This window comes from Eschrichtius robustus, assembly GCF_028021215.1.
Source record: "Eschrichtius robustus isolate mEscRob2 chromosome Y unlocalized genomic scaffold, mEscRob2.pri SUPER_Y_unloc_3, whole genome shotgun sequence".
Lineage (NCBI taxonomy): Eukaryota > Metazoa > Chordata > Mammalia > Artiodactyla > Eschrichtiidae > Eschrichtius > Eschrichtius robustus.
In genome coordinates, this window is record NW_027175154.1 from 951,596 (window position 1) to 966,329 (window position 14,734).

Consider the following 14,734-nt stretch of genomic DNA (forward strand, 5'->3'; position numbering starts at 1 on the left):
AATTTAAGACTTTTCATTCAGGACTAGAACGGTTCTATTTGAGAGAGTCTGTCACAAGTATCAATATAAAAGACAATTTTACAATACTTGTGAAAGTGGGACATGTAATAAAGACTGAGTTCTAGTTTGAGTTTAAATGAATTTTTCTTTTATAGAAAAAAAAAATCTTAGGGACTTCCCTGGTGGCACAGTGGGTAAGACTGGGCACTCCCAATGCAGGGGGCCCGGGTTCCATCCCTGGTGGGGGAACTAGATCCCACATGCATGCCGCAACTAAGAAGTCCGCATGCTGCAACTAAGAAGCCCTCGTGCTGCAACTAAGACCTGGTGCAGCCAAAATAAATAAATTAATTAAAGTAAAAAAAAAATCTTATCCGTACAGGTTATTTCCCCAAGGAAATATGAGTAAAGGCTTATAAAATATAAATCCATGGACAATAGGGAGGAGAAAGAGATATTCATTATCTTATTTTAAAACATAATTAAAACTACACAACAAAACAAACATATAAGAACATTAGAGTTAATTTTCCAAAAGAAAATAAAAATACGTAGTGTCAGATACATTGGACTAAATTGCAACAAGCATTCCATAGGGTCACTAAGGAAATGCTACCTGAAAATCATGTGTCATAATCATAGCCAAGGAGTGACGGGGTAAGGGTTTATCTCTGTAACCGCTAATACCAACCAGCTATTAACAGGTGCACTTACGAAATTACTGTATCTTGACTTAAAGTAAGCCTTGAGAAATCTAAGAGTTTTGGAAAAAGGTCCCTAAGAAGGTCCTACAAGTGATTCTTAGGCGGTTCCAAAATGTGAGTGAGGCATATAAACATATCTGTGTAGCCATAGTCAGCACCTGAAGAAAGAATTGCAGAAAGCTCCTTTTTCTGAAATAACTCTTACTTGGACACTAGCCAGCTGACTCTTAAGAATACTTGTATATTTTGGTCTCTTCCACCATCCACTTTTTCTTTTTTTTAGTTTACTTATTTTATTTATTTTTGACTGCATTGGGTCTTCATTGCCGTGAGCGAGTTTTCTCTAATTGCGGCAAGCGGGGGCTACTCTTTGTTGCGGTGCCTGGGCTTCTCATTGCGGTGGCTTCTCCTGTTGTGGAGCACGGGCTCTAGGGCGCAGGCTCAGTAGTTGTGGCTCATGGGCTCAGTTGCTCCGTGGCATGTGGGATCTTTCTGGACCAGGGCTCGAACCCGTGTGCCCTGTATTGGCAGACAGATTCTTAACCACTGCGCCACCAGGGAAGTCCCCACCATCCACTGTTTTACCTAATCGATTTGACAGTGCAAGAGTAGGGTGGGTGGAAAGATTTTTCCCTGAAGGGCAAGTTTGGGGCATTTCTGCTGTTGGATATGTGTGGCTGGCAAGCTGACATAAGTTAGACAGATGGTCTCTATCGCTCTTGCTCCATGAACTTGTTTACTGACGAAAACCATTGAAGAACTGACCTATTTTGGCTCCCTTCATCTAATTAGGGTTTTTGCCTTTATATTCTGTAAACATCTAGTGCATCACTCAAGGAGGAAAAAGAGATCAAGGTTGCTGGGCATTAATGATTCCTTTCCTTAAATAACACCTACTTATTACTATGAGCACTGGGAGTTAATACTCCATTTCAAGCTGGAGTCTGAAAGAAATCACATCTGGTATCTCTGATGAAAAGCTACAAGTAAGTGGGCCCCAGATTCAGGTATCATAAATATTGATTATAATTAAACTGACTGTGGACTTCTTAAACTCCACGCTTCCACTGCAGGGGGTGCGGGTTTGATCCCTGGTCCCCTGGTCGGGGAACTGAGATCCCACATGGCCTGTGGCGTGGCCAGAAAAAAAGAAAGAAAATTAAATTGATTATACTTTTCACATACAGGGAAAAAACACAGAACTCAATGGTCAGCAATTTCACCATTAAATGACATATCTAAATAATCAGAAATGTGGACTCTCAGGCATTGAGACTACAGCGGGTAGACAAGACACTGGAGGAATTCAGGGGTGTCCGCAGGCACCCTCCCGCATTTTTGCTTCTATCCACCAGCTGTGTTTATATCATATGACCTTACGTTGCTGAATAAATTGGATTCAGTCCCTTTCTTAAGAGAGCTCAGAAGAGTGGAGGAGACATTCAATAAGCAACTAAATAAATGTGCAGTTATAAATTGGATTAAGGGCCTTGAAGGAAATAAACAAGGTGCAGCTGGTGGGAATACAGGGTGATGGGAGCAGAGAAGGCATGAGCGAGGAGGTAACTCATGATGAGCAAGTGGCAGTGGGCAGGGCTGGTGCAGGTTGAGGGCACAGCAGTTCACCAAGAACCTAGCATGTAGCTGCACTCAAATTCTAAATACAGATGCAAACTATTACAAAATCTTCATCACTGATGGAGAAACAAATTATAATTGTTTCTCTAGCCATAACTAAATCTAATGTGCTCCCTTAAAAATAATAAGTACATGAGGAACAGTGCTGCTCTCTCTTTACCACACTCTAAACATAGCTTAACCTGGGTAATTACAGAGGGCAGAACGAAGCAGGCATTAACCTTCAGGAATGAAGTGGGGAATTTGATCCCTTTCCTGATTTCCTGATGAATGTGAGTCATAAACTGAACTTCACCTTCAAAGGCAGTAGGAGGAAAATCCCAGGCACACCACGGTTACAATATGTAAATAGTATGTTTGTGTATGTTTCTATGGGTGTTTGTGCACATGAGTGTTTATTAAAAAAAAAAAAGAAGAATGGAAAGGAAGTGGGAAAATCAAAACAGCTGAATTGTTAGGGGAGTAGAAATCTGGGTAATTTTTATTGAAATTTTGAATCCCATGTTACAATATGCTTTTGAGCAATAAGTGGAAATTTTTTCATGAAGCAATTTTAAGCAACCTTTAGAAATATTTTCAATGACATCCAAATGTAATCTTTGCCTTAGGCTACAATGTTAAGGGCCAGACAAAAATCCAGTTATCTTAGCAACTCGTTCCTTCAGACAGAAGCCCTTCCAAATCCACAGACACATATAAAAGTTTGAGCCACTGCTAGAACTCAGGACAGTAAAGCAGAACTGTGCTCTTCCCACCTCCCCGCTGCCATACGTCTGAGTACCCAATGCCCATCAACAGCTTTCTTGACCTTTTCAGTGTAAAAGCTGAGACCACTATTGTGCTCACATAAGCAACTTCTTTCCTCTCACCTCCTCCTGTCAGTACCATCCACATAGGCATAAATAATCCATGCCGGTTCAGGCTGCTGGCCACAGCTGTAGCTAGGCTCAGCCTAAACTCAATCCCTGATTGGATTAAAGTGATAAATCCCTCACACTACCTGCCTAATGAAGGACCGGGGGAACTCTCAATGGCGAAAGATATTATCTAGAGCATTTATGTTTCATTTATACACAATGCACAGCATGCAACAAAAAAATATTAGACATGCCAAGAAGCAGCAAAAAGTGACTCATAGTCAAGAGAAAACAAAACAACAGAATTGAATATGTTATGACAATTTAAATGTATCTCAGGAATGTAAGGGTGGTTTAACATTATCAGTTTGAAAGAGGGAAAAAACATACAATCAAATCAATAGACAAAGAAAACAATGTATTCAATAAAATTCAACAACCATTCCTGATAATCTCAGCAAACCAGGAATAAAAGGGAAGTTTCTTAACCTCATAAAGAATATCTGCTGAAAACCTATACCAAACACCATTCATTCTTAATAGTTAAAATCTGTAAGTATGCCCTTTAAAGCAGGGAAAAGATAAGTATGTCTCTTCAACATTGCACTGGAGGTCTTAGCACACAGAAATAAAAGAACAAGTATCATGATTGCAAAGGGAGAAACAAAACTGTGTTAAACACAGATGATATGCTTAGAAAATACAAAGGACTCTATAGAAAACTTATCATTCAAAGAGTTTAACAAGTTGTCTTGCTGTAGACTGAAAGTGTGTATCTCCCCAAAATTCATACGTTGAAATCCTAACCACCAATGTGATACTCCGGCCAATCAGATACTCTCTTTGAAGATCTGAGTCTTGGGAAAGCAACATGGAGATGCTGGAACAGCTCAGAGTTCATTCTGGCATGGGTAGTGGTGGCCCCTGGTTCCCAGTGACCACAGATAATGGCAGTGGTGATGATGCCAGTGGCAGGACCTAGTACCCAGCAGTGACAGCATCTCAATTAAGCCATTCATGATCTGGATTCTTGTTTTCCTGCCTACTGTCCAAACTCAAGCTCCAGCCTTGTCTCTAAGAGCTAGCCAGCATCTCCCCAAGAAACTCCTTTTCTAAGTTAGAAGGAGTGGATGTCTTTATTTGCAACTATTGGGTTGGCCAAAAAGTTCGTTCGGGTTTTCCGTACGCTGTTAACACTCTCTTGACACTTTTGGATCAGCCATCTTAGGCTAAGCCATGCAGTGGTAGAAAAAATGACCCCTCCTCAAATCTCCGTGGCTTACAAAAACAAGATTTAGTCCTTACCTTAATGTCCATTATGGGTCAGCTGTGGTTCCGTTCCATGTCATCACCCCTCTGGACCCAAACTGATGAACCTGAGCTGGTGGAGCAGCCTCTGGCTGATATACTGCAGGTCTCACTGGCTGAAAGAAGAGAGATCAAAGTAATACCCCTGCTGGCTCTCAAAGCTTCCATGCAGAAGCGATGTTCATCATTTCCACCCATGTCATTGGCTAAAAAGCATGTCACACACTGGGGTGTACAATCCTTCCAAAGGGAGGGGCACGGCAAGTCACATGGCAAATCTGATCTGAGGGGTGTGGGGTTCTAGAACTGGCCCACTGGGAAGGTCACCAAATATTTGAACAGTAACACAATATAACACAGCTCCTACAACTCAGGGCTTTGTTTTATTAATTTGATAAGTTTCAAATTGCATAACATCAATGAAATAAACTTATTTTGAATAAGTTCCTTTTCTGGAGATTGGGTTTGAAACATGAACAATAGTAACATTTGATCTAGTTTATTAAAGTTGGATGCGGGCTTCCAAAGTGTGGGGTGGAATATGCAGAACAGAAATACATATGAACACACGCTGAAATTCCGCTCTAAGTAAAAACCTGTTTTACAAAGTTTCATTAAGCATCTAGCATGCCCAGAGTTAGCCTCTGGGCTTTGAGGGATATAAATACAACTAAGAACTTGATGGACAATTCAAGGGGAAAAAACATGTCCACAAATAATATAAGGCAATGATAAAATAGAGATAGAATAGAGAAAAATTCATATGATTAGCTAAGTGTGAAATCCCCCAGCCTAGAGATATAATGTAATTGTGTGAGGAAGGGACTACTTTACAACAAGGCACACAATTCAAATGCACAGTAATTTTATACCACAGGGTATCTGTGTTCAGATGGAGACGTGCAGGGGAGGAGAGACTGATCCAATATGTTGCTAAGAATTCTCAGCTTTAGTCCTTACAACGGGTATAGTGATGACATTTGATTGAACTCATCTTTGTCAACTAAACTAAGAAACTAGGGGACAATATCCAGATTTCCTTTTTCTTAAAGAAAAAGAATTTTATGACATTTACCTTATAAATAAGAGGTTTTTTTTTTTTTTTTTTTGCTTTCAGAATGTCAAGTTTGGGCCGCTTAAAAGAGCTCCAGAGACGGGCGCGAGCCGAGGCTATCAGCGCGGACCCCAGAGACAGGCATGGGACGCTAAGGCTGCTACTGCTGCCACCAAGAAACCTGTGTGCAAGCCCAGGTCACTCTCCACCCCTCCCCTCCCAGGAGCCTGTGCAGCCTGTCCCTGCCAGGGTCCCCTGATCCAGGGACAACTTCCCTGGGAGAACGCACGGCGCACCTCACGCTGGTGCAACATCACGCCGGCCTCTGCTGCCCCAGGCTCACCCCGCATTCTATACCCTTCCCTCCCCCCGGCCTGACTGAGCCAGAGCCCCCGAATCAGCTGCTCCTTTAACCCGGTCCTGTGTGAGCAAAGAACAGACCTCCTCAGGCGACCTACACAAAGAGGCGGGTCCAAATCCAAAGCTGAACCCCGGGAGCTGTGCGAACAAAGAAGAGAAAGGGAAATGTGTCTCAGCAGCCTCAGGAGCAGCGGATTAAAACCCCACAATCAACTTGATGTGCCTGCATCTGTGGAATACCTGAATAGACAACGAATCATCCAAAATTGAGGAGGTGGACTTTGGGAGCAACGATATATATTTTTTTTCCCCTTTTCCTCTTTTTGTGAGTGTGTATGTGTATGCTTCTGTGTGTGATTTTGTCTGTATAGCTTTGCTTTTACCATTTGTCCTAGGGTTCTCTCTGTCTGGTTTATCTTTGGTTTTTTTTTTTGGAAAGTTTTTAGTGCTTGTTATCATTGGTGGATTTGTTTTTTGGTTTGGTTGCCCTCTTCTTTTTTTTTTTTAATTACTTAAAAAAATTTTTTAATAATTATTTTTATTTTAATAACTTTATTTATTTTATTTTATTTTATTTTACTTTATCTTCTTCTTTCTTTCTTTCTTTTTTTCTCCCTTTTAGTCTGAGCCATGTGGATGAAAGGCTCTTGGTGCTCCAGCCAGGCGTCAAGGCTGTGCCTCTGAGGTGGGAGAGCCAAGTTCAGGACATTGGCACAGAACAGACCTCCCAGCTCCACGTAATATCAAATGGCAAAAATCTCCCAGAGATCTCCATCTCAAAGCCAAGACCCAACTCCACTCAACGACCAGCAAGCTACAGCGCTGGACACCCTATGCCAAACAACTAGCAAGACAGGAACACAGCCCCATCCATTAGCAGAGAGGCTGCCTAAAATTATAATAAGGCCACAGACACCCCAAAACACACCACCAGACGTGGACCTGCCCAACAGAAAGACAAGATCCAGCCTCATCCACCAGAACACAGCCACTAGTCCCCTCCACCAGGAAGCCTACACAGACCACTGAACCAACGTTAGCCACTGGGGGCAGACACCAAAAACAATGGGAACTACGAACCTGAAGCCTGCAAAAAGGAGACCCCAAACACAGTAAGATAAGCAAAATGAGAAGACAGAAAAACACACAGCAGATGAAGGAGCAAGGTAAAAACCCACCAGACCTAACAAATGAAGAGGAAATAGGCAGTCTACGTGAAAAAGAATTCATAATAATGATAGTAAAGATGATCCAAAATCTTGGAAATAGAATGGAGAAAATACAAGAAACGTTTAACAAGGACCTAGGAGAACTAAAGAGCAAACAAACAGTGATGAACAACACAATAAATGAAATTAAAAATTCTCTAGAAGGGATCAATAGCAGAATAACTGAGGCAAAAGAACGGATAAGTGACCTGGAAGATAAAATAGTGGAAATAACTACTGCAGAGCAGAATAAAGAGAAAAGAACGAAAAGAATTGAGGACGGTCTCAGAGACCTCCGGGACAACAATAAATGCACCAACATTAGATTATAGGGGTCCAAGAAGAAGAACAGAAAAAGAAAGGGACTGAGAAAATATTTGAACAGATTATAGTTGAAAACTTCCCTAATATGGGAAAGGAAATAGTTAATGAAGTCCAGGAAGCACAGAGAGACCCATACAGGATAAATCTAAGGAGAAACACGTCAAGACACATATTAATCAAACTATCAAAAATTAAATACAAAGAAAAAATATTAAAAGCAGCAAGGGAAAAACAACAAATAACACATAAGAGAATCCCCATAAGGTTAACAGCTGATCTTTCAGCAGAAACTCTGCAAGCCAAAAGGAAGTGGCAGGACATATTTAAAGTGATGAAGGAGAAGAACCTACAACCAAGATTACTCTACCCAGCAAGGATCTCATTCAGATTTGACGGAGAAACTAAAATCTTTAAAGACAAGCAAAGGCTAAGAGAATTCAGCACCACCAAACCAGCTTTACAACAAATGCTAAAGGAACTTCTCTAGGCAGGAAACGCAAGAGGAGGAAAACACTTACAATAACAAACCCAAAACAATTAAGAAAATGGTCATAGGAACATACATATCAATAATTACCTTAAATATAAATGGATTAAATGCTCCAACCAAAAGACATAAACTGGCTGAATGGATACAAAAACAAGACCCGTATATATGCTGTCTACAAGAGACCCACTTCAGACCTAGGGACACATACAGACTGAAAGCGAGGGGATGGAAAAAGATATTCCATGCAAATGGAAATCAAAAGAAAGCTGGAGCAGCAATTCTCATATCAGACAAAATAGACTTTAAAACAAAGACTATTATAAGAGACAAAGAAGGACACTACATAATGATCAAGGGATCAATCCAAGAAGAAGATATCACAATTATAAATATTTATGCACCCAACATAGGAGCACCTCAATACATAAGGCAAATATAACAGCCATAAAAGGGGAAATTGACAATAACACAATCATAGTAGGGGACTTTAACACCCCACTTTCACCAATGGACAGATCATCCAAAGTTAAAATAAATAAGGAAACACAAGCCTTAAATGATACATTAAACAAGATGGACTTAACTGATATTTATAGGACATTCCATCCAAAAACAACAGAATACACTTTCTTCTCAAGTGATCATGGAACATTCTCCAGGATAGATCATATCTTGGATCACAAGTCAAGCCTTTGTAAATTAAAAAAAACTGAAATTGTATCAAGTATCTTTTCTGACCACAAGACTATGAGACTAGATATCAATTACAGGAAAAAATCTGTAAAAAATAGAAACACATGGAGGCTAACCAATACACTACTTAATAACCAAGAGACCACTGAAGAAATCAAAGAGGAAATCAAAAAATACTGAGAAACAAATGACAACGAATACACGACGACCCAAAACCTATGGGATGCAGCAAAAGCAGTTCTAAGAGGGAAGCTGATAGCAATACAATCCTACCTTAAGAAACAAGAAACATCTCAAATAAACAACCAAACCTTATAACTAAAGCAATTAGAGAAAGAAGAACAAAAAACCCCCAAAGTTAGCAGAAAGAAAAAAATCAGAAATATCAGATCAGAAATAAATGAAAAAGAAATGAAGGAAACGATAGCAAAGATCAATAAAACTAAAAGCTGGTTCTTTGAGAAGATAAACAAAATTGATAAACCATTAGCCAGACTCATCAAGAAAAAAAGGGAGAAGACTCAACTCAGTAGAGTTAGAAATGAAAAAGGAGAAGTAACAACTGACACTGCAGAAACAAAGGATCATGAGAGATTACTACAAGCAACTCTATGCCAATAAAATGGACAACCTGGAAGAAATGGGCAAATTCATAGAAATGCACAACCTTCCGAGACTGAACCAGGAAGAAACAGAAAATATGAACAGACCAAACACAAACACTGAAATTGAAACTGTGATTAAAAATCTTCCAACAAACAAAAGCCCAGGACCAGATGTCTTCATAGGTGAATTCTATCAAACATTTAGAGAAGAGCTAACACCTATCCTTCTCAAACTCTTCCAAAATATAGCAGAGGGAGGAACACTCCCAAACTCATTCTACGAGGCCACCATCACCCTGATACCAAAACCAGAAAAAGATGTCACAAAAAAAGAAAATTACAGGCCAATATCCCTGATGAACATAGAAGCAAAAATCCTCAACAAAATACTAACAAACAGAATCCAACAGCACATTAAAAGGATCATACACCATGATCAAGTGGGGTTTATCCCAGGAATGCAAGGATTCTTCAATATACACAAATCAATCAATATGATACACCATATTAACAAACTGAAGGAGAAAAACCATATGATCATCTCAATAGATGCAGAGAACACTATCAACAAAATTCAACACCCATTTATGATAAAAACCCTCCAGAAAGTAGGCACAGAGGGAACTTTCCTCAACATAATAAAGGCCATATATGAGAAACCAACAGCCAATGTCATCCTCAATGGTGAAAAACTGAAACCATTTCCACTAAGATCAGGAACAAGACAAGGTTGCCCACTCTCACCACTATTATTCAACATAGTTTTGGAAGTTCTAGCCACAGCAATCAGAGAATAAAAAGAAATAAAAGGAATCCAAATCGGAAAAGAAGTAAAGCTGTCACTGTTTGCAGATGACATGATAATATACATAGAGAACCCTAAAGATGCTACCAGAAAACTACTAGAGCTAATCAGTGAATCTGGTAAGGTAGCAGGATACAAAATTAATGCACAGAAATCTCTTGCATTCCTATACACTAATGATGAAAAATCTGAAAGTGAAATTTAGAAAACACTCCCATTTACCACTGCAACAAAAAGAATAAAATATCTAGGAATAAACCTACCTAAGGAGACAAAAGACCTGTATGCAAAAAATCAGAAGACACTGATGAAAGAAATTAAAGATGATACAAACAGATGGAGAGATATACCATGTTCTTGGATTGGAAGAATCAACATTGTGAAAATGACTCTACTACCCAAAGCAATCTACAGATTCAGTGCAATCCCTATCAAACTATGACTGGCATTTTTCACAGAACTAGAACAAAAAATTTCACAATTTGTATGGAATCACAAAAGACCCCGAATAGCCAAAGCAATCTTGACAAAGAAAAATGGAGCTGGAGGAATCAGGCTCCCTGACTTCAGACTATACTACAAAGCTACAGTAATCAAGACAGTATGGTACTGGCACAAAAACAGAAATATAGATAAATGGAACAGGATAGAAAGCCCAGAGATAAACCCGCACACATATGGTCACCTTCTCTTTGATAAAGGAGGCAAGAATATACAATGGAGAAAAGACAGCCTCTTCAATAAGTGGTGCTGGGAAAACTGGACAGCCACATGTAAAAGAATGAAATTAGAACACTCCCTAACACCATACACAAAAATAAACTCAAAATGGATTAAAGACCTAAATGTAAGGCCAGACACTATCAAACTCTTAGAGGAAAACATAGGCAGAACACTCTATGACATAAATAACAGCAAGATCCTTTTTGACCCACCTCCTAGAGAAATGGAAGTAAAAACAAAAATAAACAAATGGGACCTAATGAAACTTAAAAGCTTTTGCACAGCAAAGGTAACCATAAACAAGACCAAAAGACAGCCCTCAGAATGGGAGAAAATATTTGCAAATGAAGCAACTGACAAAGGATTAATCTTCAAAATTTACAAGCAGCTCATGAAGCTCAATATCAAAAAAACAAAAAACCCAATCCAAAAGACCTAAATAGATATTTCTCCAAAGAAGATATACAGATTGCCAAAAAACACATGAAAGAATGCTCAACGTCATTAATCATTAGAGAAATGCAAATCAAAACTACAATGAGATATCATCTCACACCGGTCAGAATGGCCATCATCAAAAAATCTAGAAACAATAAATGCTGGAGAGGGTGTGGAGAAAAGGGAACCCTCTTGCACTGTTGGTGGGAATGTAAACTGATACATCCACTATGGAGAATAGTATGGAGATTCCTTAAAAAACTAAAAATAGAACTACCATATGACCCAGCAATCCCACTACTGGGCATATACCCTAAGAAAATCATAATACAAAAAGAGTCATGTACCACAATGTTCATTGCAGTTCTATTTACAATAGCCAGGACATGGAAGCAACCTAAGTGTCCATCGACAGCTGAATGGATAAAGAAGATGTGGCACATATATAGAATGGAATATTACTTAGCCATAAAGAGAAACGAAATTGAGTTATTTGTAGTGACGTGGATGGACCGAGAGTCTGTCATACAGAATGAAGTAAGTCAGAAAGAGAAAAACAAATATCGTATGCTAACACATATATATGGAATCTAAAAAACTAAACAAAAAAATGGTCAAGAAGAACCTAGGGGCAAGATGGGAATAAAGACACAGACCTACTAGAGAATGGACTTGAGGATATGGGGAGGGGGAAGGGTAAGCTGGGACAAAGTGAGAGCGTGGCATGGACACATATACACTACCAAACATAAAATAGATAGCTAGTGGGAAGCAGCCACATAGCACAGGGAGATCACCTCGGTGTTTTGTGACCACCTAGAGGGGTGGGATAGGGAGGGTGGGAGGGAGGGAGACACAAGAGGGAAAAGATATGGGGATATATGTATATGTATAACTGATTCACTTTGTTATAAAGCAGAAACTAATGCACCATTGTAAAGCAATTATACTGCAATAAAGATGTTAAAAAAAATGTCAAGTTTGGCACGTGGTAACCAAAAACAACTACTGACACAAAAGTTTGAAGATGTGTAATTGTGACAGATGTAAAAGCTAAATTATTTATGTCAATTCAGTTAAAGTTGCATTTTAAATAAAGGTCAGTACAGTTCCTTTGGTTAGTAAATTAGTTTACTTCTTGAGTTTTCAAAAAACCGCTCATGTGAAAGAAGCCAGACACAACAGACCACATATTACATGATTCCATTTATAGGAAATGCCCAGGATAGGCAAATCCACAGAGATGGAGAGTAGATGAGTAGTTGCCCAGGGCTGGAGGGAGGGGGAATAAGGAGGGACTGCTAATGGGTACAGGGTTCCTTTTGGGGGTGATGAAAATGTTCTGAAATTAGATAATGGTGATGGTTGTAAAACTTTGTGAAAACACTAAAAACCACTGAATTGTAACACACAAAAAAACACACATAAACTTAAAAAAAAACTCTTAAGTTGCAAATAGGGTATTTATATATGATTTGGGGATGATTATTTTCAAAGAGTCACTTTTAAAATTACTGACATACAGCCAAGTACAGTCTGTAATGCACAGATAATTAAGTGAAAACAACAAGGAAATCACCAAGCAACTCTTTAAATTCCATTCCTTATCAAATATTTGTAGGGTCTTCTGGCAAGTAAATCAGTGAACAAACAGAATTTTGTTTTTGATCTCCTTTTCCTTATTTATTTCTGGTGACAATGCTATTGAACATGAAAATGGAAAATGCTAAATAAAGGGAAAGTTTATAAGATAACTGGACAATTGTCTGTATGCTAGTTTGAGCACGTGGCCTAATACTTGATGGTATATCCTATGCCCACTCAAAGACACTACATGGGGAAGAAAAGCTCAAAAATATTCCGGGAAAAAAAATGTTCTCTTTTCCAATTCTCCATTCACTCCAATCTGAAATTGTTTTGCCTACTGTAAACTACAATCACTCCCTCTAAACTTGTTTTTAATCCTTTGTTTAAATGTACGTATGTATTGATAGGTTATATTCCTGGCTCTTCTGGTTTTCTTAAGCACATAACTTCAACAAATATTTGTTGAGGGCTTTCTATGTGCCAGAAACTGTCCTAGGGGCTGGAGATAAGCTGTGAACCAAAAAGGCAAAAATCCCTACCCCATGGAGTGTACAATTTAGTTGGGGGGAGGGGGGAAGCAGACAATAGACCATATACATAAGCAAGGCATTGTATTTAAATAGTGAATAAGCTCTATGGACAAAAAAAATCAGAAAGGGTGCTAGGAAACGTAATAAACAGCCAGGGAAACTTCACTGCCCAAGATGACATTTGACCTAGGGCTTGAGAAAGGTTGGTTAAGTTGTTGGGAATTTGGGGTAAGAGCATTCCAGGCAGAAGCAACAGCTCATGCAAAGGTCCTGTGGCAGGCATGGGCCTGGCACAGTCAAGGACTAGCAAGGAGGCCAGTGTGACTGAGTGCAGGATGTAGCAAGGAGGGAAGTGGTAGTTGAGTTGGGAAAGTTAGGAAAAAGTCGAGGAAAGGTAGCAGAGGGGCCAGATAGGTAAGGCTTTAAAGACTTTGCCTTTCTCTTGGAGCCAGGAACCAACAGAGAGTTTTGAGTGGAAGGGTGACATGATTTGATGTGCACATTTCCCAGCATCACTCTGGCTGTTGTACTGGAAATATACCTAGGGGACAAGAGTGGAAGTCAGGCAACCACTTAGCAAGGTACTGTGGTCATCCAAGTGGGGGATGATGCTGGCTGAGATGTAGGATGGTGGCAGAGAACATAATGTTGTCAGATTCTGGATATTTTTAACAGCTTTCATGAAGTATAATTTACATACAACAAAATTCACTCATTTTAAGTGCACAGTTCAATAATTGCTAGAGAGTTTGTGCAGCCATCACCACAGTCCAATTGCAGAACATTTCCATCACCCCGGTTGGATCCCTTGTGCCCACTGGCAGACAATTCCCAGTCCCACTCCCAGCCCCTGGCCACTACTCATCTATTTTCTATCTCTATGGATTTGCCTATTCTGGACAGTTCATATAAATGGACTCAGAGAAAGTGTGGTCTTTTGTAACTGGCTTCTTTCACTTAGGAAATGTTTCGAAAGTGCATCCTTGCTACAGCATGTATCAGTACTTCATTCCTGTGTATTACTGAACACTATTTCTTTGAATGGATAGACCATTTTTTGGTATTTTGTTTATCCATTCACCAGTTGATGGACATTTGGGTTGTTTCCACTTTCTTGACTATTACAAATTATAATGCTATGAAAATTTACATACAAGTCTTTGTGTGGATGTATGTTTTCATTTCTCTTGGATATATACCAAGGTGTGGAATTGCTGGGTCGTGTAGTAAATTTTTGTGTAACTTCTTAAGAAACTGCCGAGCTATTTTCCAAAGTGGCTGCACCATTTTACATTCCCACCAGCAGTGCACAAGTCTTCCAATTTCTCCACATCCTCGCCAACACTTGTTATTTTCTGACTTTTTTTATTATAGCCATCCTAATGGGTATGAAGTGGTATCTCGTGCTGG